This window comes from Ursus maritimus, unplaced genomic scaffold (assembly GCF_017311325.1).
Source record: "Ursus maritimus isolate PB19 unplaced genomic scaffold, ASM1731132v1 scaffold_22, whole genome shotgun sequence".
NCBI lineage: Eukaryota > Metazoa > Chordata > Mammalia > Carnivora > Ursidae > Ursus > Ursus maritimus.
The window spans coordinates 19528352-19544005 of NW_024424675.1; the positions used below are offsets into that span (position 1 = coordinate 19528352).

General features: G+C 39.7%; 1 protein-coding gene and 1 pseudogene across 2 annotated transcripts in view; one reads left to right on the forward strand and one right to left on the reverse strand.

Moving 5' to 3' along the window:
* Positions 1 to 15654, reverse strand: part of PTPRA (protein tyrosine phosphatase receptor type A) — a 150947-nt gene that overhangs the window by 112099 nt on the left and 23194 nt on the right. The gene's annotated exons all lie outside the window — the stretch shown is intronic.
* Positions 930 to 3927, forward strand: LOC103674518 (annotated as a pseudogene).

A 15654-nucleotide genomic window follows, 5' to 3' on the forward strand; every position in this document is an offset into this window, starting at 1 on the left:
GCAGCTATAGGACTAAGACCCCTGTTTCTTTGCTACTTCTCACCCAGGAGGCATTCTCCACTGCTACAGACCATCTGCAATCTTTGCCATATAGACCCCTCCATCTTCAAAGCCAGCAATGGAAAAATTTCCCTCTTGCTAAAATCCCATGTTTCAAATCTTTTGAATTCTCCTGGCTCTGACTTCTAGACCCAGATTTTAAGGGTTCATGTGATTAGGTCGAGTCTATCTGAATAATCTCCCTTTAACTGACTCAGGCAAATAATTAATAACATAATTACATCTTTAAATATCCCTTTTGCCATGTAATATAACATAATCACTGGAGTAAAATCCCATGATATTCACTGATCCTGCCCAACCTCACAGGAAGGAAATAATACAAGAGTGCAAGTCCCTAAGACACCTGAGGTCTTAGAATTCAGTCTACTACAGATAGACAAAGACCTCTTAGATTGGACACAAAAAACATGAACTCTAAAAAAAAAAAAAAAAAAAGTGGTCAATTTGGACTTCAAAATTACAAATTTCTCGTCTTTGGGAGACACCATTAAAAAAGACAAAAAAGGGCGCCTGGGTGGCACAGTCGTTGGGCGTCTGCCTTCGGCTCAGGGCATGATCCCAGTGCTCTGGGATCGAGCCCCACATTGGGCTCCTCCGATAGGAGCCTGCTTCTTCCTCTCCCACTCCCCCTGCTTGTGTTCCCTCTCTCGCTGGCTGTCTCTGTCAAGTAAATAAATAAAATCTTAAAAATTAAAAATAAATAAAAATAAAAAAGACAAAAAAACCAGCAGTACCTAGCTGGCTCAATTGGAGGAGCATATGACTCCTGATCTCAGGATCATGAGGTTCAAGCCCCGTTGTACAGATTACTTAAATAAATAACACTTTTAAAATAAATTAAAAAAAAAAGCCACAGGCTGGCAGACAATATCTGTAATATATATGCATATATAATGAATGATCGTATCCAGAATATATAAAAAACCCTTACAACTCAAGCATAAGATACTATTAACAAATAATCCAACAAACAAATGGGCAAAGGATTTAAGATGACACTTCGCAAAAGCAAATACACAAATGGCCAGTAAGGACATTAACAGATATCCAAGGGTAGGATCACTAGGAAATATCACTAGTCACTAGGAAAATGCAAATAGAACCATAATGAGACACCCATAATGGCTAAAAAGTAAAAGGCTGACAATACCAAGTGTTGGTGGGGATGTGGAGGAAATGAAACTCCTGCGCATTGCTGATAAGAATGCAAAGTGTAAAACTATAGAAAACAGTTTGGCAGGTTCTTATAAAATTAAACATACACTTAAACCATAAAACCCAGCAGCAATTCTACTTCTAAGATTTACCCAAAAGAAACAAAGACCTATATCTAAGCAAAGACTTGAACACATATGCTCCTACCAGATTTAAAAGGGAATCAAACTAAAAAAACCTAAGTGATCATTAACATATGGAAGATAAACTATAGTATATTCACACAATGAAATACATCTCAGAAAAAAGAAACAAAGGGACTAACTACTAATACACTTAACAACATGGATGAAGGTCAAAAACATCATGCTCACTCTTAACCTAAGCGGCCTGAGTCTCTGAATCATGCAATGAAGTTCAGATCTTCGTGTTCACTTTAAGAACACACGTGAAACTGTCCAGGCCATCAGGGGTATGCATATCCAAAAAGCCACCAAGTATCTGAAGAATGTCACTTTGCAGAAGCAAAGCATGCCATTCCATGGAGACCCTGGTAGAGGTGGTAGGTGTGCCCAGGCCAAAGAGTGGGGCTGCACATGGGGTAAGTGGCCCAAAAGGAGTGCTGAATTTTTACTGCACATGCTTAAAAATGCAGAGAGTAATGCTGAACTTAAGGGTTTAGATGTTGATTCTCTGGTCACGGAGCACATCCAGGTGAACAAAGCCTCCAAGATGCATGGTAGAACTTACAGAGCTCATAGTCAGATTAACCCATACATGAACTCTCCCTGCCACACTCTGAGATGATCCTTACTGAAAAAAGAGCAGGCTGTTCCTAAACCAGAAGAGGAGGTTGCACAGAAGTAAAAGATTTCCCAGAAGAAACTAAAGAAACAAAAACTTAAGGTGTGGGAGGAAGTTCTACATAAAATAAATGCAAATATAATTAAAAACAAAAAACAAAAAACCAAGAACAGAACCCAAAAAACATCATGCTCAGTGAAAGAATCAAGACAAAAGGGTACATACTATATGTAACAATGTAGAAAAGGCAAATGCAGGGGCTTCTGAGTGGCTCAGTTGCTTAAGTCCAACCCTTGCTTTCAGCTCAGGTCATGATCTCAGGGTCATGATATCCAACCCCCGCGTCAGGCTCTGGGCTCAGCGTAGAGCCTGCTTGAGATTCTCCCTGCCTCCCTCTACCTCTGTCCCTCTCCCCACTCACGCGCTCTCTCTCTAAAATAAAAAAATAAAAGACGAATGTAGTCTGTAGTGACAGACAGCAGATCCCTAATTGCCAGAGGCCCAAAAAGGGGATGGAGAGGAGTAACTGGGAAGGACACAAGGGAACTTTTTGGGGTTAAAGAAATGTTATGTATCTTCACTGTGGTGATAGTCACTTTGATAGAAAAATTCGGCAAACTCATTCAACTGTATATGGAAAATAGGTACATTTTATTGTAAGAAGATTGATTATACCTCAATTAAGTTGATTTTTAAAAGACAATCTCATTAATATTTGATATCCTGAAGACACGCCTGCAATACAATCTTGCTGAGCAGTCATTCATAACAAACCCAACATACAATGCAAAAGATGAGATAAAACAGTAGCTAACAGCTAGTTAATTGCTATTTAAAAGTCTATGTATTGGTGTTATATACCATATTAATAAAGAAGCAAAACACATGATCATCTTGATGCAGAAAAAGCATTTAAAATCAGACACCCTCTCATCACAAAAATACCCACAATGCTCACAGTGCACAACACTGTCCACTACGCCTTTTTTGTTTGTCATCTCAAAATTCCACAAATTTACCCACTTTTCCACAGATTCACCATGCACTACATATGTTAGCACTTTCTCGAGTGACTTCATGTACAGATCAGCAAACATCTTCCTTTTTCTGGATATGTCTTGTTGTTGATTTGTTAACACTGAACAGCACTTTAACTTATGCTTGAACAAAGCTTATCTAATGTGTGTGCATGCACACACACACACACACACACAGATGGATGCATACATAAATATACATACATGTTTGCATATGCTCTGTTTACTGATAAGGGCAGCGATACCCCAGTAGAAGAATCATACCTAGCATCTAGACCCGGTTTCTAAATACATCCTCCAATAAAAGGAACCATTTCACTTCTTGGTGAAATGACTGATTTCAGGGCTGGGGCAGGAAAAGTACAGGAAGAGACTGGAACATCTTGTACCATAAAGTCAGGAAGGGAAGTTATCAAAGAATGACAGAACATGTCAAAAGGATACAGGAGCAAACTTGAAGTCAGAGGCATCCACTAGCCAAATCTGGGACAAATTCAGCATCGAAGTAACATTAATACATGCTAACTCACTGAATAAAACAGAAATGTATATGTATATATGAATATAAGTTAATACATAAATGGGGAGAAGAGGCTTTTCCTTATAATGATGTCAACTGACAAATGTGAAAGAAATTATAAAATTAGAAAAATCATCATTTGGCAACCATCGTAGCAAGTAATTCAGCCAAGAAATACCACTGATGCTACTAGTGGGGAAAAGCTCGATAGGGAATGAGATATTTACATGGTCTCAAAGTTCTTCCTCACAAAATACTTACTGGCTACAAAGGAAAAAATAGGTAAATTTATAGTAGAGAAAAACCAGCAGACCCTATCTTAATCAAGTGATCACGATTAACATCATAAACGAGACACAGAAACAGTGTACCTCCTGACAAAACAAAATAAGAATACAGCACCATTTATGTGGTATTCCTGACGAAATGCATATTCTGAATCTAACCATGAAGAAACATCAAGCCCAAACTGAGACATAATCTTCAAAATAATTAGCCTATGCTCTTCAAAAATATCAAGATGATCAAGTCAAACACAGGACAACAAAATTTAATGTGTGATTCCGAACTGGATCCTTCTGCTATACAGGTTATTAATGGGACAACTGGTAAAAGTTGAATGGGATCTGAGGATTAGCTGGTACTACTGTAGCACTGTTAAGCTCCGGATTTTAATGGATATGTTGTGGTTACATGGGAGAATGTCCCCATTTGTAGGAAATACACACTGAAGTATTCAAAGCTGATGGAGCATCAAGTGAGCAACTTACTCTTAAATGGCTCAGAGAGGGAAAAGGCTCTTTGTACTATTACTGCAACTTCTCTGTAAACTTAAAATTATTTCAAAATAAAAGACAAAATGCAAATATTACAACAAAAAAGCACACACCAATGTCTCAGGATTATAAAAACATAATTCTTCTTCAGTAAAATTTCTGGATAAAAAAGTACCTCACTTACTTTTACTAGCTTTCCTAATAATATATCTCATTTTCATAGCACTTCCAAATAGAAATTTCTGTGATGATGGAAATGTTCTACGTATATGCTGGCCAACACACTAACACACAGAGCTGAGGACTATCATATTGGACGCGCAGGACTAGAGAACAGTAGTAAAAGCCATAAAGATTAAAGAACTTTTTCATTAAAAATATTTTTAGGGGCGCCTGAGTGGCTCAGTCGTTAAGCATCTGCCTTCACCCCAGGGCGTGGTCCCAGGGTCCTGGGATCGAGCCACGCATCAGGCTCCTTGCTCTGCTGGGAGCCTGCTTCTTCCTCTCCCACTCCCCCTGTTTGTGTTCCCTCTCTCTGGCTGTCTCTCTCTCTGTCAAATAAATAAATAAAATCTTTAAAAAAATTTTTTTAATACTAATTAAATTTTAAAACAAATTAAGTTACTTTACTTTTTCTATACTTGTTGATAGACTAATGACCTATATTTTTCACAATTCCTGTTTCCTAATTTCTTAATCAAGTCTGAGTATCTATTAGAAGTAACTGCCCACTTGGGGCACGTGCGTGGCTCAGTCGGTTAAGCCTCTGACTCTTGATTTGGGCTCAGGTCATGATCTCAGGGTTGTGAGATAGAGCCCCAGGTCGGGCCCTCTGCTGGGCTTGGAGCCAGCATAAGAGTCTCCCTCTCCGGGACACCTGGGTGACTCAGTGGGTTGAGCGTCTGCCTTCGGCCCAGGTCATGACCTTGGGGACTTGGGAAGGAGCCCTGTGTCAGGCTCTCTGTTCAGTGGGGAGTCTGCTTCTCGCTCTCCCTCTGTGTGCTCTCTCTCTCTCAAATAAATAAAATAAAATCTTTTAAAAAAAAAATTCTCTCTCCCTCTTCCTCTACTCCCCCCAAAAGAAGTAAACACCTACCTAACTTTAAGAGCAGTTTTTTTTTTCTTTAAACCAACTTTCCTTTTAGTATACCATTCCTATTGATTTATACTCCTATCTTGTCTACTTCTTGAAGTACACCTTCCTAAAATCTAGGGACGTGTACATGTCTACCCAGTATTCCCAAATCTGGCTCTCACGGTTAGATCACAAAGTCACTTTCTCCCAGACTTCTTGTAATTTACACCTTACTTTTACTCCCTCTCATACTCCTCTTTCCCCAGTTGTAGCTGCTACAGTGTATTAACTGGTATTACAAGTTTATTTTCTGCCATGTTCAAGGTAAGTAAGGTTCCTCTTGATCAGATCAGCTTATTTCAATACAATTACATTATTTTTTTCTACATGACATATAATTATCACTTAGCTAATCAGTATTTTAAACCAAGATCTAAAAGCCAAAATCTAGTTTAATGACATCATCTACATAGACTACAGGAAAAGAACAACAGCATGCATCATGTGCATCAAATTCTACAACTCCTGATTTGAAAAGAAATGCAGAGTAAAATTCTTATCCCTTGTGATTCACCTTAGTAACCAAATGCCTTGAGCTAATGCAGTAGCATTACCCTCCTATGAGGTTCTGTTATTGTTCGTGACTCACTTAATTCAGAACTAAAAAAAAAAAACTCTTGTATTCAACAGGTCCCTGAACTTAATATCGATGCCAAACATCTTTAGAAACATCTGACAAATTCAGAAAAATCAAGAATTCTACCAAAGACAGAATTGTAAGAGTTGATGTAAAAGAATCCCTCCACCCCACTTGCTTCTACCTTTTTCAAAAGACTTATTTATTTATTTAACATCGCATGTGGGGGGGAGGGAGGATGCGCAGAGGGATAGAGAGAATCCCAAGCAGACTCCACCCTGAGCATGGAGCTCGTGGCAATGTTTGATCCCACGACCAGGAGACGACGACCCAAACCGAAATCAAGATTGGGACGCCCAAACAACTGAGCCATCCAGATCCCCTGTCCCTCTGGCTTCTATTAATAACTATTTAAAACAAAAATAAAATTAAAAAGCAATTCAAAATCCCTAACACCAAAATTATTTAGAAGATGCTTAACAGAACAACTTCCATCTTAAACCGGAGATTTTCAAGTCAACATGGCATCAATGTAAGCAGTGCCCATTCCGCTGGCCTAGTAAAACACCCAAGAATATACAAAAGCCAGGACTGGGGTGGGGGAATCTGATGGGCCTAAGCTCCACATGCTGTCTTTTAAACCAGAGCAACATGTATAGCGTAGCAGGAAAGAGAAAGAACTCACCCTCTTTTCTCTACCTCCATGAGGAAAATAGAAAATTTAGGGACCAGAAAGCCAAGCAACAATTCAAAAATGTTATAAGAAAACTTTTTTTGGCTTATTAAATACTGATAAATGTAGGATCTGCTTGCTGCGAAAATCTCAATGGGGCACCTCCCTGGCTCAGTTTGTAGAGCATGCGACTCTCAATTTCAGGGTCATCAGTTCAAGCCTCACACTGGGTGTAGAGCTCACTTAAAAAAATTAAAACAGGGGTGCCTGGGTGGCTCAGTCGGTTAAGCATCTGTCTTCGGCTCAGGTCATGATCCCAGGGGCCTGGGATCAAGCCCCTCCATCGGGCTCCCTGCTCAGAGGGAAGCCTGCTTCTCCCCCTCCCTCTGCCTACCACTCCCGCCACTTGTGCGCTCTCTGTCAAATAAAATCTTAAAAAAAATTTTTAAATAATAAAATAGGGGCACCTGGGTAGCGCAGTGGTTAAGCGTCTGCCTTCAGCTCAGGGCGTGATCCCAGCATTCTGGGTTTGAGCCCCAATCCGGCTCCTCCGCTGGGAGCCGGCTTCTTCCTCTCCCACTCCCCCGCTTGTGTTCCCTCTCTCGCTGGCTGTCTCTCTCTCAAATAAATAAAATATTTTAAAAAAATAAAAAAATAAAAAATAATAAAATAAAAATAAAAGGAAAAATTTAAAAATGAGCAGCTTAAAAAAAATCTCAAGCAACATCAAAGTGTATGAAGTATAAAGTGAAAGTCTCCCATGGTTTCTTTTGCCTTTGTGGTTCAGTACTGGATTAACAGAGGATATAGTTACCGACATTAGGTTTTATCTGGTGAACTGTCTTTTTTGCACCCTTTGCCCATTTTCCAAGTGTTTTGGTCTGTTTCTTTCCACAGGTACTCTTTCATACTAGGATGACATCAACCTTTTCCTGACATGTGGTTCCAAATACGTTTCTCCAATTTGCAGTTTATCTTTTTTTTTTTAAAGAGATTTTATTTATTTGAGAGAGAGAGAGCATGCACGTGCATGAGCGCACAAGAGAGGGGGAGAGGCATGGGGAGAGGCAGAGGGAGAGGGAGAAGCTGACTCCCCACTGAGTAGGGAGCCTGATATGATGCAGGGCTGGATCCCAGGCCACTGGGATCATGACCTGAGCCGAAGGCAAATGCTTATTAACCAACTGAGCCACCCAGGCGTCCTGCAGTTTATCTTTTAGTTTTATTTATATTATCTTTTTATGCAATCAAATTTTATGCTATCTTTTCCTTCTTGATTTTGGCCTTGGTGTAATGCTTTATGCTAAATGGAGATGAGCAAATCATCTGTTTTAGTAAGGGCTGCAAGCTAAGAATGATTTTACACTTTTTAATGATTGAAAAAATCAAAAGAACATTATTTCATGACGTGAAAATTATGTGAAATTCAAACTCCAGTGTCCATAAATAACATCAAACACAGCTGCACTCACTCGTTTACATGTTGCCTATGGATGGCATCGACACTACACTGGCAGAATTGAGTGGTTACTTGTATATGTGGTGCTCACAGAGCTTTGCACCGCTGCTCAGTGCACCACAAATCAGTCAGGAAGCTAGAACTCAACAGTGTTTTGACTGGCACATACACATACTGGCATACTGCATTATGATAGTTTACTTCTTTGCATTACCAGTGCATGGCCATCGTGACAAAATAAGAAAGAAGAGAAAGTTGGGGCGCCTGGGTGGCTCAGTCGTTGGGCGTCTGCCTTCGGCTCAGGGCGTGATTCCGGCGTTCTGGGATAGAGCCTCACATCGGGCTCCTCCGCTGGGAGCCTGCTTCTTCCTCTCCTACTCCCTCTGCTTGTGTTCCCTCTCTCGCTGGCTCTCTCTCTCTCTCAAATAAATAAATAAATAAATAATCTTTATAAAAAAAAAAGAAAGAAAGAAGAGAAAGTGTACAATGTCTTGACTTAAAGCACAGTGGAAAGTGTGGATTACTTCGTTATGAAGTCACATGAGAAAGCTTTGTGTTTATTATGCAATGACACTGTAACTGTGCTAGGAGAATTCAATATATATCAATATTAGCACACTAAGTAGTCATCCAATATTCCCAATTCACAGGAAAGCCATGGTCTGAAAAATCCAAGAAGCTGGTCTATTAGCCAAGCAAAGAAGTAATTTGCCAATGGTGAGGTGGTTAAACCACACTCAGCTCTAGTCGCTGAAGAAATATATTCAGAGAAAATAAACTTAAGACTACTAGCTTTTCAGCAAGACCAGTTACTCCAAAAGTTGAGGACAAAGGGAGTAAGATCAATAATCTATTAAAAAAGGCAAATTGGTGGGGCGCCTGGGTGGCTCAGTCGTTAAGCGTCTGCCTTCAGCTCAGGGCGTGATCCCAGGGTCCTGGGATCCAGCCCGGCGTCGGGCTCCCTGCTCCACTGGGACCCTGCTTCTTCCTCTCCCACTCCCCCTGCTTGTGTTCCCTCTCTTGCTGGCAGTCTCTTTCTCTGTCAAATAAATAAATAAAATCTTAAAAAAAAAAGGCAATTTAGTTCATGTAGATTCCCTGTTTCTCGATGAGTTGACAGATGTTACCAATACTGCTCAGCTGTTTACTCAAAAGAGTCAATACCAAATTTAAACTGAGTGAATAGGGGTGCCTGACTGGCTCAGTTGGTGGAGCATGCGATTCTTGATCTCATGGCTGGGAGTTCAAGCCCAACAATGAATGTAGAGATAAGTTAAAAAATTAAAAAAAGAAAAAAAATCTTTAAAACAATAAGTGAATGAAAAATTAGCATCCATGAATAGTCTCTTGAGCAACTATAGGTTAGAAGTTAAAACTACTTTTATATTCATATTTCATTACACTCATATTTATATAATATTTAATTAGGTTGCAAAATTACAGTGAGTGTAACTGGCATACACAGGTTTGGAACATACTGACCCCTGAAAGTATAAAATTCAACTTGTGATTGTAAAAGGCAAGGTATACTAACAAGTAGTTTACCGGCCATGAGTGTTAAGCTTATTTTAAAAATCATTCAGTACATTCTAGAGAAAGAATGAAGAATGTGGTTAATTCAGTAATTCGGTTAAGTATACCCTATAATCTGGCAATTATTTGAGCAAAGTCTAAATTAGTGATCCTCATATATTTTTGTCCCCAAACAGCCCACTGTTGCAAGACCATTTATCAAATACTTCATTCTTGCTCCTTGATTTTTAAATGCTACTTTTATCACATTCTAAATTCCCACACATATCCTAGTCTGCTCTAAATACTTAGTCTATTCTAACACAAACGCCAAACTGTCTCAAATACCTTTTTCTCTTTAAGATTTTATTTTTTAAGGGACGCCTGGGTGGCTCAGTCAGTAAGCGTCTGCCTTCGGCTCAGGTCATGATCCCAGGGTCCTGGGATGGAGTCCCACATCAGGTTCCTTGCTCAGCAGGGAGCCTGCTTCTCCCTCTGCCTGCTGCTCCCCCTGCTTGTACTTTCTCTCTCTCTTTCTGACAAATAAATAAAATCTTAAAAAGGGGGAAAAAAAAGATTTTAAGTAATCTCTACACCCAACATGGGACTTGAACTTAGAACCCCAAGATCAAGAGGCACATGCTCTACCAACTGAGCCAGCCAGGCGCTTCCTTTAATACCTTTAGCTCAGTGATATATTTTACTATCTACAGAGTCAACTGTCACATACCTTCCCCACTTCTAAGGCTCTCCGATTATTCCTCTTTTTCAAAAATTTTCAAAATTTTCTCAACTATTGAATTTACTCTTCCAAATGAACTGTGCCGTGCAATCTATCAAGCTTTCCAAAAGGTGTACCCTACTGGGCTTAGAAAACAACATGCATTAAATCCATAGAATAATTTGGGAACCACCCCTACTAAACCTCTATACAGTATCTTTATATTATTTAAGTCTTTCACATTCAGAAACACAGCATAAATATCGAATTTATCTTTTTAAAAAAATCCTTCAGGGGCGCCTGGGTGGCTCTGGCGGTTGAATGTTTGCCTTAGGCTCAGGTCATGATCCCAGAGTCCTGGATCAAGCCCTGCTTTGGGCTCCCTGCTCAGTGGGAGCCAGCTTCTTCCCCTCCCTCTGGTCCCCTGCTCCTGCTTTCTCACTCACTCTCCCTATCTCAAATAAATAAATAAAAATTTTAAAAAATAAATAAGGGGCACCTGGGTGGCTCAGTCGTTAGGTGTCTGCCTTCAGCTCGGGGCTGATCCCGGAGTCCTGGGATCTAGCCCCACATCAGGCTCCTCTGCTGGGACCCTGCTTCTTCCTCTCCCACTCCCCCTGCCTGTGTTCCCTCTCTCACTGGCTGTCTCTCTCTTTGTCAAATAAACAAATAAAATCTTTTAAAAAAATAAAAATAAAAAAATAAAAAAATCCTTCAGTAAGGCTCTATAGTTTTCTTCATATTAGTCTTGCATATTTCCTTTTTTTAATAAGATATACCCACTTATTTTAGAGAGAGAGAAAGCATGAGTGGGGGGAGGGGCAGAGACAGAGAGAGGGAGAAAAGCAGACTCCCCCATGAGCAGGGAGCCTGACACAAGGCTTGATCCCACGTCCCTGATACCATGACCTGAGACGAAACCTAGAGTCCAAATCAAGAGTCCGAAGCTCAACCAACTAAGCCAGTCAGGCACCCCTTGTATGTTTAATTTGTGCTGTCTCCTATTTTCATATCTTTTTTTTTTTTAATTTAAAATTCTGGGGGTGCCTGGGTGGCTCAGTCATTAAGCGTCTGCCTTCAGCTCAGGTCATGATCCCAGGATCCTGGGATTGAGCCCCGCCTTGGGTTCCCTGCTCAGTGGGGAGCCTGCTTCTCCCTCTCTCACTCCCCCTGCTTGTGTTCCCTGTCTTACTCTCTAACAAATAAATAAAAGCTTTAAAAATATAAATAAAATTCTGTTAGTGTAGCACTTAACACAATGTATAAAGAATTAAGTTTTATAATAGGTCATCTTCACTTCTTCACCCTTCTCCATCTACACCCCTCCAAAACAGGAAGCTCTCCAGAGAAGAGGATGTGTCTCATTCACTTTTGAAATACCAGTATCTACTTAGCATGTAGCAATCCAACAATTAGTGTTTCTCGAATCAACAAATATCTTGCTGGGGCGCCTGGGTGGCACAGCGGTTAAGTGTCTGCCTTCGGCTCAGGGCGTGATCCCGGCGTTACGGGATCGAGCCCCACATCAGGCTCCTCCGCTATGAGCCTGCTTCTTCCTCTCCCACTCCCCCTACTTGTGTTCCCTCTCTCGCTGGCTGTCTCTATCTCTGTCGAATAAATAAATAAAATCTTAAAAAAATATATCTTGCTAAGTTATGTAAACCCCATACTAAATCTTTACAAGGGATCTGAAAATAGATGGTTTATTCATTTGCAATAGGGATCCTAAATCCTCCACCATTCTTGTTAATCTAAAAAATAATACATACGTCAAAAATACCTTCCTTAAGTCCATCATAAATGAATTCAGTACAAACCTTTTCTGAATTTATTCATCCTTATTCCTTATGTGTAAATGGAATAGTCAACATTTGCTGAATGCTCCCTATGAATTAGGTATGTGACATAGTTTAGCTCATTTACTCCTCATGACAACCCTATGAAGTGGACATTATTATCCCCCATTTTGCAGATAAGGAAACTAAGGCACAGAGAGGTTAAGTAACTTGTCTTGTGTTACAGATACAATAAATAGTAGAGACAGGATTTGAACCAAGGCAGTCAGCTTCAGAATCCACAAAATACTTTATTTTTTTAATTTTATTTATTTTTTTTTAGAGAGTGAGTGCACACGCACGTGTGCATGAATGGGGGGGGGACAGAGGGAGAGAGAGACAGAATCTCAAGCAGACTCCTTGCTCAGTGTGGAGCCTGACACGGGGCTTGATCTCACAACCCTGAGATCATGACCTGAGCCAAAATCAAGAGTTGGATGCTCAACTGACTAAACCATCCAGGTGCCCTTTAAAATGACTTTTAAAGAGTCATTATTTCATATTTTCATTTCATCAGCAGATAAACTTTAGTGGGCCAGATGAAAACCTTCATTATGTTAAATCAAGTTCAGCTCTATAACTCTTAATATTTTGAATTCATAAAGTTGAAAACAAAATAAAATCCTTAAATTAGGAATGTTTTAAAGTAGTCTAAAAATGACTAAACAATAATAATTCTGTAATTTATAATCCTTCTGGTTAAATTAAACATAAAAATCTTTAGGTAAATCACTACAATTTTGTTTAGCAACTTGTTAATATTTAACTGAGTCACTTAAAGCTATTCAACAAAATTCCCACTCCCTTTGAGATGACCTGGAATCATTTGGCACCAACCTTCTCAAAACGTATTATTAAAGAATCTCGTGCTTTTAAAAGAAAAGATCAGACCAGTGCAAGCAGCTGCCAAGAATGAGTTTACTGCCTGGTTTCCATGACTGCATCAATCTGAAACCAGCATAAGAGGGAAGACGTATCCTTGGAAACCAACTCTTTGCTTCCCTCAATTAAGAAACGGAGTAAGAAAAGGACAGGAAAAGCTTCAGAATAATTTAACTTGTGTTTAATGCGCCCATTGCACATGATAGTCATGGGCAAAAGTATTGTCCAAATCAAACTTACAAGAAAGTTATGTGACGCCCAATGGAAAATCCCAAAATGATTTCACAGAGACTATCTTATGATCCATAAACAATACCTAATTTCGATCTCTGAAAGAAAATCACAATAGAAGCTGTATCAGTAAGAGCTTCATGAATAATATCTACTTGGGACAATGTTTAGTACCCCCTCAATATCCTTACTATACAACTGTATGCTATCATCTGAATTCTCCACACACATCCTGTAGTGTCCTTTGTTTTAGGCATTGCGAATTGTGAAATTTCAAAATGGAAGATTATTCCAAATTTAGGAGATTGAATATACTTATGAAAATACCTATACTTCATAACATAAATCCATTCATTTCAACTACACTTCTAAGGCAAGAACTTCCTATGAAGTGCAAATGAACTTTAATGAAATATATTAAGCACAGCCTGCCAGGTTTTCTTAAATCAGGGCCCTCCTTCCTTGAAGCTATAAATATACTTCCTGTCATCAATAGCAATGGCTGGAGCAACCCCTCTGTTCAAAAGAACTAAAAATACATTATTGTACATATCCTCTCTTCTGCTACCCACCCACCATTCCAAGAGGAACTGACAGAGGGAAATGCAGAGCTATGTAAAGTTCAGCTGAAAGCAGTGCAAAGATTGTAATTTTCCTTTTTTTTTTTTTTTTTTTAAAAAGGGGGGTACATTCAATTTAATGATGTCTAGAGAGATATTAATCAGCTATTACAGGGTTGGAGTAAATTTTTAAAAATTTGGAGGAGCTATTCCTGATCATAGGTTATATTTTGTATTTCATTAACTGTTATTTTGGGGACTAGTCTCATTTAATTAAACCACGTCAGGGGCATCTGGCTGGCTCAGCTAGTGCAGCATGCAACTCTTGATCTCAGAGTTGTGGGTTTGAGCCCTATGCTGGGTGTAGAGATTACTTAAAAATAAATTTAAAAAAAGATTTAAAAACCATGTTAACAGAAATTCATGCACAAGAATGGTGCAAAGTGAGAACTGTCTGTATATAAAAATGGCTCATGGAACTAGATGCGGGTGCTCAGCTAGCACTTTCAGTAGGGCTGGGGCCAATGAGATGGCCCTTATAGTCAGGGGAGATATAGTAAGGGAGATGGAGCAAAAAGGACAGAAAGCCATATTCTCAATGTCAGAGAAAGGAGGAACAAATTCAAAAAGGGAAAGACTAGAAAAAAATGCGGTGGTGTTAGAATGGAATCAGTGAAGGTATCACAGTGAAATCATGGCTTTCAACATTCTTGGGTAGATATGGATGCTTGTATATGTTTATATGCATACGTACATATATGTATAAAAATATTACAAATCTTCCAACCACAAACACGTCTGTGCTTCACTGCTCACCTAATAGGGAACATAAACCTAACAACTTTCCACTACCATAGTAATAAAGGCTCTCACCACCCATGCTTTCCTCTTGCTCCTTCTGCCTCCTGACAGACCCTGGTGCTTCCCCTACATGATCGACCCTGCACAGCATGGTGTGCCTCTTGCTTCTGGGGAACTGTAAGTAAACTTCCTTTAATGGCACTGACCTCTTCCTGGCATCACTCAGTCATACTTATAAATTAAATGCTGGGTACATTTAAAAACAATATCCTACCTCTGACTTCTAATAGAGCCTAAGAGCAACGACACCCCAGTACCAAGGAACACATCTGGTGTCCAGATCTTGTTTTCTACATACATCCTCAGGGAACCTGGGTGGCTCAGACGGTTAAGCATTTGCCTTCAGTTCAGGTAATGATCTCGGGGTCCTGGGATTGAGCCCCATATCAGGCTCCCTGTTCAGCAGGGAGTCTGCTTCTCTCCCCACCACTCATGCTCTCTCTCTCACACGTTCTCTCTCTCAAATAAATAAAATCTTTAAAAAAACCCAAATAAATACATCTTTTAACAAAAGAAACCAGAGTTCCTTCATGAAATGGTTGATTCTAGGACTGGGCATGGAAAACCTTGTGCCAAAAAGTAAGAAAAGTAAGTGATCTGGGACGCCTGGGTGGCTCAGTTGGTTAAGTGTCTGCCTTTGGCTCAGGTCATGATCCCAAAGTCCTGGGATAGAGCCGCATGTCGTGGGCTCCCTGCTCAGCAGAGAACCTGCTTCTCCTCCTCCTCCCAGCTCCTGCTCTATCACTATCTCTCTCTCCCAAATAAATAAAATCAAGAAAGAAAGAAAGAAAGAAAGAAAGAAAGAAAGAAAGAAAGAAAGAAAGAAAGAGACAAAAAAGAGAAAAGAAAAGTA